The sequence below is a fragment of the Anastrepha obliqua genome, chromosome 1 (assembly GCF_027943255.1).
Source record: "Anastrepha obliqua isolate idAnaObli1 chromosome 1, idAnaObli1_1.0, whole genome shotgun sequence".
In the NCBI taxonomy this organism is placed as follows: domain Eukaryota; kingdom Metazoa; phylum Arthropoda; class Insecta; order Diptera; family Tephritidae; genus Anastrepha; species Anastrepha obliqua.
In genome coordinates this window covers 73531238-73546792 of record NC_072892.1, presented here as the reverse complement: position 1 = coordinate 73546792, position 15555 = coordinate 73531238, and the positions used below count along the sequence as shown (strand labels likewise).

General features: G+C 34.7%; 1 protein-coding gene across 3 annotated transcripts in view; it reads left to right on the top strand.

Moving 5' to 3' along the window:
* Window positions 1-15555, top strand: part of LOC129236402 (organic cation transporter protein) — a 59170-nt gene that overhangs the window by 25541 nt on the left and 18074 nt on the right. The window contains exon 1 of one of the 3 annotated variants that reach the window (XM_054870773.1): window positions 9907-10070. The exons of the other annotated variants lie outside the window; for them this stretch is intronic. The gene's annotated coding sequence lies outside the window, so the exon portion shown is untranslated. Of the gene's footprint in view, window positions 1-9906; window positions 10071-15555 lie in introns of those variants that run through there. 3 annotated transcript variants of the gene reach the window in all.

The window sequence follows — 15555 nt, the reverse complement described above, 5'->3', positions numbered from 1 at the left end:
ACTGCAGTGATCCGGTAACCTGAATTTGAGTTTGATGGGAAGCTCTTTGCAGAATACTCCTTCTCCAACCCTACCGTCCAACTTCGAGCTATCCGTGAACAGGTTAACCATGCACTGTCCAGAGGCGTTGCCCACGGTCCCCTCCTCCCTTGATGGAATACGGGTGGAGAAAGACTAAGCGAGGGTACACACTGACTCGTCAATGGGGGGATGAACTCAAAGTTTCTAAGGATGCTTCAGTGCCCATTGATTGAGCCTATAGCCCGAACCTCTCAGTCTCAGCGATGCCTACAGGTATCTACCACATTTAACATTACATTAATCGCTAGAGTAGGAGTAGTTTGAAGCGCCCCACTGATTCCAATGAGTGCAGACCTTTGAACTCTCTCCAGATTTTTAACTGATGCCATCCTCTCCAGTAAGTTCCACCAGACAACGACTCCATATTGGCTTTATTATGGTATTATAGAACCAAAATACAACTCTAGTCGAAAGACCACATCTTTTTCCAAATGCGCCCTTGCATCCATACAAGGCGATACTACTAGATACTTCACCCTGTCAGAAAGCACCAACGGAGCGCTCACTAATTGAGGGGAGTTGAGCTCTGGGTATTTTATATTTCCTCGTGAAAAGGACAAGCTCCGTCTTAAGAGGATTCACCGGAAAGCCGCAGTCCGCTGCCCATCGAACAACTACGTTCAGATATCCCTGCATCAAATCGTACAGGGTGTCTACAAACTTTTCTCTAACATTTAATGCCACGTCATCCGCGTAGGCAATCACCCTACAGCCGCTCCTCACCAGTTCCTCCAGCAAGTCTTTAATAACAATAATTTAGAGAAATGGTGAGAAACAACGCCTACCGGCGGAGAGAGACGCGGCCCCACTCTGCCACGGCCGTTCTGTCGCTAAGCATTCTGTAGATAAATCTTTAAAGGTCGGCTCCAACCCCCCGACTACCCAGAGATTTAGTGACTGAAATCCTTAAATACTTGCAACAGAAACTTTCAAAAATAACGGAGAAAAATATCTCAAAAACGTTTAGACCGACCCGACCGCTCTTGTACTGCACACGCACTCGATATACCGTGTCTACAACGAAGAGATCGCCTCGTGTTCGATACAGATACTTACGTACATATGTATTAAGATTTAAAAACTAATAGAGCCATGAATTGGGAAAAAGTCTGTGCTCTTCCCTTAAGATACAAAACATTTTCTTTAGGGATACTACAAAGAGGGTGGCGTTTCTGCTAGTTATTTATAAGTATATACATGTATCTCTTTTAGAATGGGGCCCCACAATGTTGGTATATTATAATTACACTGTGGAACAAATTCAGGTTAGCAAAAGTTAGGTCCATTCTGAGAGTGGCGGGTGAAAATAGAGGCGAAATTAGAAGACCCGTATCGCGGCGTTTGTTTATGTTAGTTCGAATTTTTTTTTAATCGGCCTTCGAAGTTTGCAGTCAAATGCCGATTTTCAGTATATTGTTTATATGGTTTTTTGGCTATAACTCGTCGACTAATTGATATTTTTTCAATCTGTAAAAGCCAAATTATTGCTAGAGACCTGTGCAATAATTACAATTTTTGAAAAAATTGATTTCGAAAATTTTTATGGTACTTATGAGGCAAAATGTTGGAAAAATTATTTTTTTTTCATGTTTTTTGAAAATATTTTCAACAAAACTAAGTCTTTTTTACATTTTGTGTGGTCTATAATATGCTTCTCAGTTTCTTAAATAAATGTAATTTGAAAAAAAATTGTCTTAGTCGACAATTTGCGCTTTAGGCATACAGTCATAATACAAAACTTGCGTTTTTTGAGCTTAATATTAATTTATTTCTCATTTTTTATTTACCAATTTTGTTCAGTGTTGGTTTTGAAGAAACATAGAAAAAGAAAATATAAAAATATGGAAAAAAATATAATTTTGAAATGTTAATAATGAAAAGTTTTAAGTAGAAAAATAAAATAAATTAAATTAATAATTTGGCCAGCTGCCGTTTAGCAGGCGGCTGTGGATCAACATCACTGCTCTCTCTAATGTCTTGGTCATCGTCATCATCATCAGAGAGATCGATTATTTCGTCCAACAGATATTCTGGATTTTCATCTGTGTCTTCCCCTTCTTCCTCTGTTTCCTCGTCTTCCTCTTCTTCAAAGGTGTTTTTATACCACCAACAAATTTCAGCGAGTATCGCATCTGGAGATTTCTTTCCTCTGTACCTGAAACGAAAATAGTTTTCAATCGTTAACATGTTTAAATTGTGCACTCTGACCAAGATATTAGAAAAATCTAGGAATTCAAAATATGCACACTCTATAGTTACCTTATTTCAAATGGAAGCGCAGTTTGGTGATGACGTTCGCCTTGCTCATCAGATTCAGTTGGCAACTGTTGAGCGAGTTTTTCAAGATGCTGATGCAAGAGATGAATTTTGTATGACATATTAACCCCAATTTCAGCGAAAGCTGCCAACATGTTTGCAACAGATTGCCTGTAGTTTTCTTCACGTTCTTTACCCAAAAGTCCTTTGATGACTGCTTTCAATGCGAGCCATCCATTTAATTCTCGGTCTGTCAGAACTTGCTCAAAATCTTGACGACTCATTAGTTTCCGTATGTCGGGACCATTAACAACCCCTTCCTGAATTTTGGCCTTACTTAGTCTTGGGAAAATATCTTTCAAGCGGTTGAATACTGCTGGTCTTTTTGCGATACATTTCAAAAAATTTTTAGCAATGCCAAGTTTAATGTGGAGCAACGGCAACAAAATTTTCATTTCAGGAACAAGACTTTCGTGTAGCCTATTGTCATTAGGCCATTTTCGCCCAATTCGACTACTCCAGTTATGTTGTTTGTACTGGTTTCTTCCTTTAATACCTTCTCCGTATCGTGAATCCCAATCGCACAAAAAACACGGATATTTTGGACGGCCAGATGCTGTTAAGCCTGTAATCAAGGAAACTACTTTGAGGTCGCAGCAAATGCGCCATTGGTGTTCGTTATATTCGACTACTTCCAGAATGTCTTTCAATTTATCGAAAGTTTCACTAGTGTCAGTGCTATACGCAATCGGAACAGAAGGCATTCTATTTGTCTTGTGCAAAAGCACAACTTTTAAGCTGATTAGTGAACTATCGATAAAGAGACGCCAATCATCTTTTTTATAGGTTAACCCTATCGCCTCCATTAACTTTTCAATATCGTTGCAATAAGCGAAATTTTTTGCATCATTGACATTGAAGAACTTTTGTAACTCTTTTTGGCGTTTTCGATATGCTGTTACTTTTGTACCTTTCGTCAGCAAATTATTTCCATTCAAAAATGACGCCAGTCGTTCTGATTTTTTCTGAGTCAAACACAAATTTGCAACAATTCCATCCAATTGGTTTTGTGTTATTAGGATTGGGTACTTTGATGTTTTATTTGATGTACCTTCACCAGGGTTGAATTCTGAGGAGAAATCCATGGGTGTGGCAGGGGTGGTTGTAGTACTGATACCTGTTTGAAGATCAGTACTTCGGTATGTTGGTACTGGAACGAATTCTGAGTGCGGTAATGGTAATTGGACACTTGACACTGCTACATAAGTTTTATTCTTTGTTTTCCTTCTATTCAAAGTTTTATTGTAGTTGGTACATCCATAGCAATTTTCTTCTTGATGTGGGCTATTATCTGACCAAATCATTGGTACACCAAAAGGCATAGCCTTCTCCTTTTCACTTTTCCATTGCATAAGAATTGAATAGCAATTAAAGCAAACTTTTTTAGGGGCATAGTTTACGTCATTGATAAACTCTTGCGAGAAATATTGTCTATAGATTTCCAAAAAAGAATCAGTCACATTGCCGCATTTTTCATCGCTTACTATGAAACGTCCACAAATATTACAAAAATGGTTCATTTTACATGTTGGTTCCGACATTTTTAATACAATATATATTATAGAATGTTTTTTTTTGTTAATTTTATGAAACTGATACACTTAACTTAAATCACTCAATAAATGAAATAGGTTCCAAAAGAATGAATAGCAAATTTTATCACGACCGAGCGAAAATTAAAAGACATCAGCTTCGGCTGAGTTTCGAGTCTTAACTGAATCTTTATTTTTAAAATTAGTTCGCATGCAACACAAATGTTTACAAATATTATTTTAATAGCTATTGATTGTTCCTGGAAATTCCCTTTCTTAATTGTATTCTGGGAATTTCCTTTTCCTTAATTATTTTTGGAGCATGCTTTCTTCTCGGAAAATCCCTTTTTTAATCCATACTTAGCATTTCCTTTTCTTTAATTGTTTTTGGAATGTTCCTAATTCTTGAAACTTCTCTTTTTAATTACTTCTACCGAAATCGATATTTATTTAATGGTTTTGGGGATTTTTAATTACTATGTGTTTACTAGGAATTTTGGGTTTTTTTACATTAGTTTTATGTAATGAATGTGTGTATATCGCACAAATTTTCGACTGATACTATATTTTTTTCCATGATATTTATGTCATGGATTGAAAACTATATTTTAGATAAGAAAAAAAGCGAAAAAAATGAGTCGCTTGCCAGATATTAAGAAATAATAAGGAAAACGTTAATTTTTCGAACATTTTGTGACTTTCGTCAAAGTAGCTGCCAAAGTATTTAATCCCGTAATTTTCTTTTCAAATTACATTTATTTAAGAAACTGAGAAGCATGTTATAGACCACACAAAATGTAAAAAAGACTTAGTTTTGTTGAAAATATTTTCAAAAAACATGAAAAAAAAATAATTTTTCCAACATTTTGCCTCATAAGTACCATAAAAATTTTCGAAATCAATTTTTTCAAAAATTGTAATTATTGCACAGGTCTCTAGCAATAATTTGGCTTTTACAGATTGAAAAAATATCAATTAGTCGACGAGTTATAGCCAAAAAACCATATAAACAATATACTGAAAATCGGCATTTGACTGCAAACTTCGAAGGCCGATTAAAAAAAAATTCGAACTAACATAAACAAACGCCGCGATACGGGTCTTCTAATTTCGCCTCTATTTTCACCCGCCACTCTCAGAATGGACCTAACTTTTGCTAACCTGAATTTGTTCCACAGTGTTATTATTTAGCGTACAACTATGCCTAGAATGTCCAGATTTGAAAAAGGGTAAACACTAGCAGGCATAACTTTTTTGTACGAGTACATATTTACATGGACTACATATATGTATGCACATATGTGTAGTATATATTTTCTTTCCTTTTTAATAAGCTCTAACTTGTTGAATCAGCATAATATTGAGAACGCAAATCTCACAATTGTTTATCTGCTTTAATTGAATTAAATGAATTAGTCATGTATTGGGCACGCTTCACATACTCGTACATGCGTTTTGCACTTTGTCTATATTTTAAACAGGAAATACATTGCGAATGCCACTCTAAAAATGCTGGTGTGTCATTTGAAGAAATTAATATGCATTTTATTTGTGCATTTTAGCATTACGCAGTAGCTATGACAAACTTCCATTCGCTTCCGCCGACTTCGCCTAGAAACTAGAATTGTTCCCTTCTTAAACTAGGACTTTAGCAAATTAGTCAAGTAACAAGTACTAACGACTACCATTTGTAAGTGCGCAGGTTCGAATCTCCGTGCATGCAAGATCAAATGATAGAAAAATCATCTGCCGTTTGGAGTCGGCTTTAAGCTGTAGGCCGCTCCCTTTGTGGAACAACATCAAGACGCACACCACAAATATACAAATAACTCTTAAAGGACGTATAGTATACGTATGTATATGTATAATAGTGAGTGTGCTTCATGAAGCGCAAAAAGTTGTGAGTACTTGCTGGACCTAGCCTGCTAAGCATTTCAAGAATTATTTATGCATTGGAGTCACGTCTTAGCCTGATTGGGGCAGTGGTAGTTGTGCAGCTATGAGGGAAATCATTGGATAGGGAAACCAAATCGCTCAGAAATTTTTTGCATACTTTAGCTGTGTATTTTCGAGGGGTTGCCGTTTGATTGTATAGGCTTAAAAGCAACTTAGTTGTCAGGAAGTTAAAAGCCAAAGAGCGACTTTTTTTATTTCTTATTCTTCTTAATTTGAGGTGGATGAAGGCTTAGGTTTAGCGAGAGATGATTAGAATGAAGCTTCCTACCCACCATGGTGTTTAACATAAAGCTATCTGTGAAATAGTTGTTGATCTTGAATGCAGCTCATTTTTTTATTCTCACTTGTTCCTCTCTGCGATTCTTGTGGTGCGAAATTTTTGTTGCACAGACTGTAGGAATAGCGCACTCTAAACTTATGTGTAGAATACACCATTTAAAAATGCTTTAGAGGGAAAAAGTTATGAGTAACATGTCGGACAAACGAAATCTGTGGAGAGCGTGGACCCTTTAACATGAATTTTGACCGATCATTGGATGGACACTTGTGTCGATGTTTTTTTAATCCGAGGAAACTACCAACCAACTCATTCGAAGGGTCCGAGTCGCTTTGTGAGGTCTGCATACAACTACACACTAGTCTAAATGCTGAAGATATGATGGAATTTAACGACCCCTACGTTGGTTGGCAAAAAACAGTTATTTTTCGAAATTTCCTTGCCAAAATTTTTTAGGCTCAGGGGAAAATTTTTCTTTAAATGTAAGGTGGTACGGTCTAATGCAGCATACAAAATATATACACATGTACTTATACTTATGGAATTTCCCGCTCTCACCCAAAAACTGAAAATAAATCTAAGCATTGTCTTTTATCACCTGCTTATTTTGATACAAACAAACAAACAAACAAAGTTTTCCTCTTTATAATATTAGTATAGATATAGTTTTGTTCTCTTTTAGCTTAAAATTTAAATACCGAATACGTTTTACAATTCTTTTCTTCAAAGTTAGATTTGAATAGTATAAGAAAGTATCTAAACCATTTCAACTTGTAGTTAAATTAAATTCTATATTTAAAAAAAAATAACTGAATTGTATTAGGGACATACTAGAGAAGGGCACAGTTCCCAAAAAATCGGTTGTCGATTAACGACGGTTTTTATTCAGGTTTGAAAAACTGGATTAACAACCTGATCTTTTCGGCTTACCGAAAAACAACGAGACGATAAAAACACTCAAAACTAGAAAAATTATAGATATCGATAAAATTTAATTTTTCTTTCTAGAAATATCTATTGTATATTCGAGGGTCGTTTGAAAAGTCCGTGCAAAAATACAAACTACTTAATTGTTACACTCCCAACACTCCAGTTCGTTGGGTAACAAGTAGCAGTCCGAGAGAGCCAAGTTTGGAGAATAGGGGGAGTGTAAAACGAGTTGAATCCTTATTTCCATTAATTTTTTGTGCTGAGGCTTAAGCTGGTGCGTTGTTATGACAGTGTTCAAATAGTGTGGTATTTGTTTTTGTTGCTTTAGTGGTTGTTTTTCAAAAGAATTTCAAGTTTTTTTATTAATTCCCATTAAATGCTATGAATAAATATGAATCAGTATAAAAAAGAAGTCAAAGATAAATAAAGAGTGCTATTTTTTGCTAATGAATTCGAAAAAATAGATTTATTGTCAAAAATGTCAAAAGTCACTATGTCAAAAGTCACTCTTGACAAACTGTACCTACATATGTACCAAATATGCTCAAATATGAACGAGACTTTATCAATAAAACGGTCCGCGGATGACATATGGCAAAAATAAATTTTTTATTTTTTGGTAGGACTGTTATAAGCTTACATGGCAAATTTCAGCGTGATATGTCACATAGTTTGTTTTCTGTGCTACTGTAAACAAGTCAAGCTCGAGTGTGTTCTTCGAATTTAACGATGGAAATTCAAGTTGAACAAAGAAAAAATGTAGCAGACAACCTATGGGGACTTTACTCTATCGCGTGCACGTGTTTTCCAGTGGTACAAATCGTTCAAAGAGGGCCGTACATCAACCCAAAAAACCACGCCAAAGTCGCTCAAAAATTAAGGTTATGCTGACTGTTTTTTTTCGATTACGAAGGTGTGGTGCACTCGGAGTTCCTTCCGCAAGGCCGATCGGTTAAAGCTGAATATTATTTAGACGTTTTAAAGCGTTTGCGCGAGAACATTCGTCTTAAAAGGAAGGAATTGTGGGACAACAAGTCAGGGTTCTTGCATCACGATAATGCACCAGCTCACACATCACGTCTTGTTCGCGATTACTTGAACAAAAATAATGTTAATATCGTTCCGCAAGCACCATATTCGCCTGATATGGCTCCATGTGACTTTTTCCTGTTTCCTAAGCTCAAGTTGCCGCTCCGTGGAAAACATTTTGAGACAATTGAAGTCATAAAAGAGATTTCGAAGAAGGACCTGAAATCCATACCGAAATCGGCCTTCCAGAAATGCTATGATGATTAGAAAAAACGTTGGCATATGTGTATCGCCTCCAATGGTGATTACTTTGAAGGAGATAAAATAAAAATTGAACTGAAATAATTAACCGTTTGTGTTTTATTAAATCAGTCTCGTTCATATTTGAGCAGTACACCGTAGTTGCAAAATGTTGACAACATTTGAGCATTTCAAAATGTTTTCCTCTGTCACGACCCAGACCTGTTTCGCCTGACAAAAGGAAGCGTGGGAAATTTAGAAACCTGTATACCATCTTCCTTGATATCGTATTTTTTTAGCTTTTCATAATTTAAAACTCAATTTTTTGATCAGATTCTTTCAAGGGCAAGGGGGTATCGGAAACAATATAATAGCAATAGATTTCCATGAAGATGCCAAAATACCAGCAAAAGTCAAATTGATAGCATGGCTGCTAATGTATTTTTTTATAATAAAACCGGGTTGGATTCCGTTCGAACTTAGAGGCAAAACTAACCTGCTTTATATACTTGTAAATATATACATATGTATATTTGAAAAAATGTTTTTTATTTTTTTTATGTCATTTTGCAATTCAAACGATCATCTATCCTGGCATTTCTGCTGTCTGCATACATATGTATGTAACTTGTTCACCATCGCTAAACTGGTTGAAATGTGGGGAAGACAAGCGAGCGATCAATACATGCACATATGAAACAGTTAAATCGTGTCGGAAACTGGTTGTCTGTTAAACCGATTTTCTACACATATGCATGAATACATACACATGTACATATTTACAAACTTGAAGCCAAGTTTCAAGCCAACATACTTGCATTTGTATCTCTTTACAGCTGTCACAGTAAATTTGCACTTACATACTCGTCGACACACGCACACATGCATACCTCGGTGGGTTCTCTTTGCTTAGCAAGACTGGTATAATTTTTGTTTATTTGTTGTTGTACGCAAACCAGCTGTTTTGCGTTCGGTATTTATTTATATAGAATTTTATAGTACAATCTTGTATCACTGTGCTCAGTGCAAAATAAACAATAAATTACTTTTTCTCTTCGCTCTCCCTCTCAACATATTTGTTTATTAACACGTTGAAGGCCATGGGAGTCATCGGTGACCGGCACTTTTTTGGAGCAAAGTGGGGGTCAAGAAAAACATAATTTGACTAAACTTAAAAGTTTTACAATTTTCAATTTTATTTACGTTTTTGCAAAAATATTTTATTTAAATATGAGAAATTTGTGTATAAATTTCATATCCACATAATATGTTTTGCATACCAACAAATTCATGTTGGTGCCACGGGCAACCCATGTAAAATCGGCGTGGCATTCAACGTGTTAAGCTGCTATCATTTAGCTCTAGAAGCAGAGACACTCACAACAAATTGACTGGCTGCTGTGGCTGCCACTGGGGCCATTGCCATTACAAAAGGTATTGCTGTTACTAACCGCCCTCTTTTCTTCAGCATTCCTACCAGCGCATTGGTGATAGTCAGCCTGTTTTTTCTCGCCACTCAATCTGTTGCTGCCGGATCTTTGACAGTTGTTCGCTTTGTGTTGTCGTTCAGTTTGTTTATGTCGTTCGATATTATTGCACGTGTCTACTGTTTCACATTTTTGTTAACCTTAGCTGAGTTTTGTTGCGCTGTTCGCATTCGCGCCGCGTTTTTTTATTTGTGTGCTTGGCGTTGGGCGTCTCTTGAAAGTGTGCGTTCTGAATTAAAAATTTTCCTTTGTTTATTGATGCGATTTTCTTTCGCAGAAGTTTTATGTTTAGTAAATTCTACATATTTTTTTACATCTAAACTTTTGCGCTCTCTTCTGTGAAAAGCCATTTAACTGATTTAACACTAAAAGAAAAGAAAGAAGAAAGCGCTTTGGTTTTTGTTCATTGCTTGGGGAGATGTATAAATCCTAGAAACGGTGCGCATTTTTTGTCGATTTTTGTGTGTGTTAAAAATGAAAATGAATAGTTTTCCGGAACTACCCACACACATAAGTACTAAATGTCGGCATACGCATTTGTAGTGTATAAAAGTGTACCTGCTCTGACGTACCAACTACATACCAACTCATCTTTCTACAAATAAAATATAAAAATTAAAGCTAAATAAAAGAAATAAAATAAAATATAATAAAATAAAATAAAATAAAATAAAATAAAATATATTAAAATAAAATAAAATAAAATAAAATAAAATAAAATAAAATAAAATAAAATAAAATAAAATAAAATAAAATAAAATAAAATAAAATAAAATAAAATAAAATAAAATAAAATAAAATAAAATAAAATAAAATAAAATAAAATAAATTTTAAATGCAATGGAAAATAAGTCACATCATATTAAATCAAATAAAAACTTTAAAATTAATTTAAATAAAATAAAATGAGAACTTTATGAACGTAACGTAATAATCTACTTTGGGGCGCACAACCAAAAGTTGGTCAAAAAAGTCGATGGGGTACCAATCGATGCATATTGGTTCCAGTATTAATAATTTGAAGGAGCTACGTGATTTTTTTAATCGTTCAAAAGTTATTAATAAAAAGCACTTTTATAATGTTGCTCTCTTCTATCACTAACTTAAGTACATAAATACACTCAGGCGCCAAACTTCAATTTTCCTTATATAGCGTAACATTTGAAGTAGTGAAAAACTAACCAAATAACGCTTGGTATTGCCACTTTATTGTAGTATCCTTTAACACATTTAGACTTCTGATAATTTATATTTTTATTTTCATTTCATTTGATCACTTTGTAGATAATACCAAAATAAAATAAACTGAATTAAAATTAACTTAAGTGGAAAAACTAAGTAAAACAAAAATCAACTGAAATTTAAATAAATAAAATAATACTAAATTAACTTAAATGAAATTAAATAATATTAAATATAAATAAAAAAGAGAAAACTATATTTCAAAAAAATTATAAGTGTATAAAAATAAAACAAACTGAATTAAAATAAAATATTTAATTATCGCGTACTTCCTTTGTTGCGCCTCGTCCGATTTGTGGACTGCGTTTTGATGTTGTTTCGCAAATGAGCGACCTACAGTTGTATGCCGCCTTCGATCGATAGAGTTTTATGCCTGCTGAGGAGCGACTACTATTAGAAAAGACCTTTTCTGTTATTTGCTCATAGTAGATCTAGTGTTTTAACACCATAATAAAAAATTGATGGTGACACCAGGCAGCGCATGTAACGTTGGTTTCAAAGTATGGAATGTTTCTAGACGTCCTTCTCATTAAAAAATCAAGATTCGATATATATTTGTCTCGACTCCCGTGCAATCTAGCGGACTTACAACAACTTTTTTATTCTGCATACCTGTATGAGGTTATATTTCGTTTGATATAGGGTTCATGAACATCGGCTTTGATTTAAATTTTTTATAGTTTTTTTTTTTTTTTTTTTAATTCGATATGAAGCAATTGGTATGAAAATCTATTTGTTATTTCATTTCTATGAACAGTTGTCAATTCTACTAAGTGTTACAACTGAAAAGTTGTGCAAAAATTTACTCGTACACAGCAATAAATACGTGTGCACGAAAAAAGGCAGGATATGGTCAGAAGTACATTCCAGGCAATCGTGCGTAGAAAATAACAGAATGTGTTTGGAATACACGGTAATATAGTACCACAGCATTTTAACCAGTTTTGACTGTTTTTTTTTTATAAACACATAGTTCACTCTATATATCTATGAACCAAAATTTCAAATTTTGTACGAAATTTATAAAAATTCTAAATATTTTCCTCAAAATTCTACATTTTTAATCAGAATTCAAAAAAGAAATTTGGGCACATAGCTCTATAGTCTAACACATTTCAGTAGAATAAAGTGCAAGTTGAATTCGCTCAAAACATACTTTTTTCCCGAATGAGTAAAATTTTCTCCTTATAAAAAAATCTTTGCCTTATTCTTTTCTATTATTCACTTTTATTTATATTCGTACTAGCAAACCCGGCCCGCTTCGCTGGGCAAAGACACGGCGGGTACACGTTTTGGCATATATTTCGAGACCCCAGTCACGGAGCGGCATGAAAAATACTCTGTACTAAAGCATTCACCAACAGCTTCAATTTGATATCGATATTGTACAAACACATTCTAGGGTTACCCGGGTCCACGTTTTGGTCTCTATCTCGAGACCCTAGTCACGGAGCGGCATGAAAAATACTCTGAACTAAAGCATTCACCAACATTCCACTTGATACCCATATTGTACATACACATCCAAAGGTTACCCGGGTCCACGTTTTGACCTATATCTCGAACCCTATCCACCAATAGGTATCCAAACTATACGGAAACCATCTTCAATACCTTCTTAACAATGTGTGTAAGTTTGGTTTAATTCGGTGCAAAGACACGGCCGGTTAGCGAACACACACAAAAAGTTGACTTTATTTTCTATATAAGATTACATGCTTTATTTCATTTTTTAATAATCATTTCTCATTGTTTGAAAATGGTATAGGTTATTAGCTGGCGGATATAAAAATATTACAATTTTGTGATATATAATATAAATTATCTTCTGCAGTCATTTCTAACATAGTATGCAATTAAGCTTTTAACATTTTTTTTTAATCTAAATCCCTTTCAATCTACGACAATCCCTTTCTCAATGCTAAACTTGAGCTAAAGTCAAGCGAAGAGTTACTAAAGACGAATCTTCCAACTTTTCTGATGCTGCTGCAAAAGCTTCCTGTCCTATTTTATCGACTTCATTGGCAATACTTAAATTTGTATCGCAAATTTTATTAATTCTGCTTTTTTTCTCTTAAAATATTTATTATTTCAAACCGTTTTTCTCACTGAATCGGCTAAATAGCAAGGGCTATTTAGAAGTGAATTACCACCACATTTTTTAATATTTGCCCAACCTTTGATATTTGATGTTTTCGTTAACTTTTTATTTGACTTTGCAAAAGTATTGTGCAAACAAATGGTGGTAATTCCAGTGAAACGCTGCTGAATCAATAAGACTTTCATTCAATTCGCAGCCAAAAGTTTTCAGCAAGTGGAAATTAAATTACCTACATATGTACATATATATATTAAATTTTAAATATTTTAGATGTTACTAGGTTTAGCAAAGTCTTATTTATGACTATTCCTGTTTCATTTATTTTTGCACTGTTTGGTTCTTTTTGGGGTCGAGGTACGTAGTAGAAGTTGCGTGCTTTACTAGGGATTTCTCTGAAAACCAGTTATTTCGTTCATACGTTTTTCATAAAATGGTATTTTGAAACAGATTTGCGTGTACATATTTACACTGGGTGTCCGTTGACAGAATTAGGAATTAAAACCTAAATTAAACCTGATGTTAAAAGTTAATTTCAATAACTATTACAACAAATGTTTTGCTTAATGTTGCCATTTGTCCGCTCATGTGCACGCTTCAAAATTGCAAAAGAAATGAGAAAAATCATCGACCTCGCTACACACACGCAACCGATTGTAAAAGCCGAATGAAAGTCGTTAACTTCGCCACGCACATGCAACCGATTGTAAGTTGATAAACATTTTTGTTCGATTTTGTTTTCGATCGGCTTACCAACTGCGCCACACGCATGTCAATCTGTTGAAATTTCACCCGATTTTTCGATTTGTTTTTCGTTTGTGGCCTGCAAAAGCAAGGGGCGGAATCTGTTCTTTATTGCACAAAAAATGGTGAAAAACCGAAGGGCCGATAAAAACGTCAATGAAAATATATTCCCACCCATCAATAGTCATAAAAACGCCTAAAATTGAAGAAGAGCAAACTGAAAAATGTACAGTGGCGGTTAAAATAATAGGAGCATGACATATTTCAAAGTTTTAAATATTCAAATCTGTCATGTTTAACGTCCAATAGTTTACCGATAGCACCTCATCATTTTGATCAGTTTTGAAGATTCCTTTTTTTTTGAATGTTCATTACTTTTTTTTGATTTTTATAAAATTATGTAACAAAAACTAATTAAATCAAAGAAATTTGTTGAATTTTCTTAAATTGTGTACACAATTTGAAATAGATAGCCTAAGCTGGGCAATATATCGCGCTGCTATTACTTTTACCGCCGCTGTACACATACTTATATATTTGGTTGTGCCATCAACTGACACACCAGTAACCGTGCCTAACGATGGCAGTAATAACAGTCAGAGCAAACAAAAAAAAAATAATAATAATAATAATACTCACATAGCGTTTGCCAGTAATAAGAGAAAAGGATTGAGTGCTCCCTGTTGCTAGTGCCCTCGGTGATGATGTGCAGGTGTGGGTGTTGTGTTTACCACGTAAAAAGGTCAAAAGATTTCCACAAATGGCCACTGAGTGCGGAATAAACAAGTTATTCCTTAGTACTTAGCCGTCCACAGACAAATAGGCGACAACAATTCGCAATCAATGAAATATAAACAAATTCTTGTATCAACTCGCACGCGCCCAGACTAGTGAGTAAGTATAGATGGCGGTGTTGTTGACCGGCTGGGCTGATAGTGAGGCTGAGTACTGGCAAAGAAAACTGTTCGGGTAGCAGCTGGTAACTAGTGATTCAATTCGTTTTTGTTGTAGGCGCGTACACGAGCTTTTGGTTGATTTTTTCTGTGTGGTCACACTTTGCACTTACCATTTATTGGCTCAGCTACATGAAGTGTGTGTGCGTATGCGTGTTGATTTATCAGCAGCTATTGGTGGGCAAATGCCAACTTATACATATACATATTTGGACACATAAATTCTCAATATTAATCACTTTGCGGTATTCTTGATAGAAAGTTATTGCAATGCCAGATTTTTTTTTATTTTTAAGTAGTTTAATTACTTACCTTATCGAGGAAGCCAATAAAAGTGCGAAAGTAAATTAGAAAGTAAAGCGTGGAGACGACAAATCTGATCATTATTTGCCATGTTCTTAACCCTGTGATTCTCGTTACTGGGCAAAAAATGTGTGAACATAAATTTTTGATAATTTTTTTATTATGCCTACAGAAACCAAGGATCTGAGCCTTACCAACGTTGCGGACTTTATGTCCACAATCTCCATTTGTTTGTAGGTATTTTCTATTTTGGGAACAAGAACAAGTTGCAAGGAGCCAAGTTCAGTAAGCACGGTGGCGCAGGCAAGATTATAGTGTTATTTAAAAAAAAACAATTTTTTTATTATTTTCACCTTCTTTTTGAAAC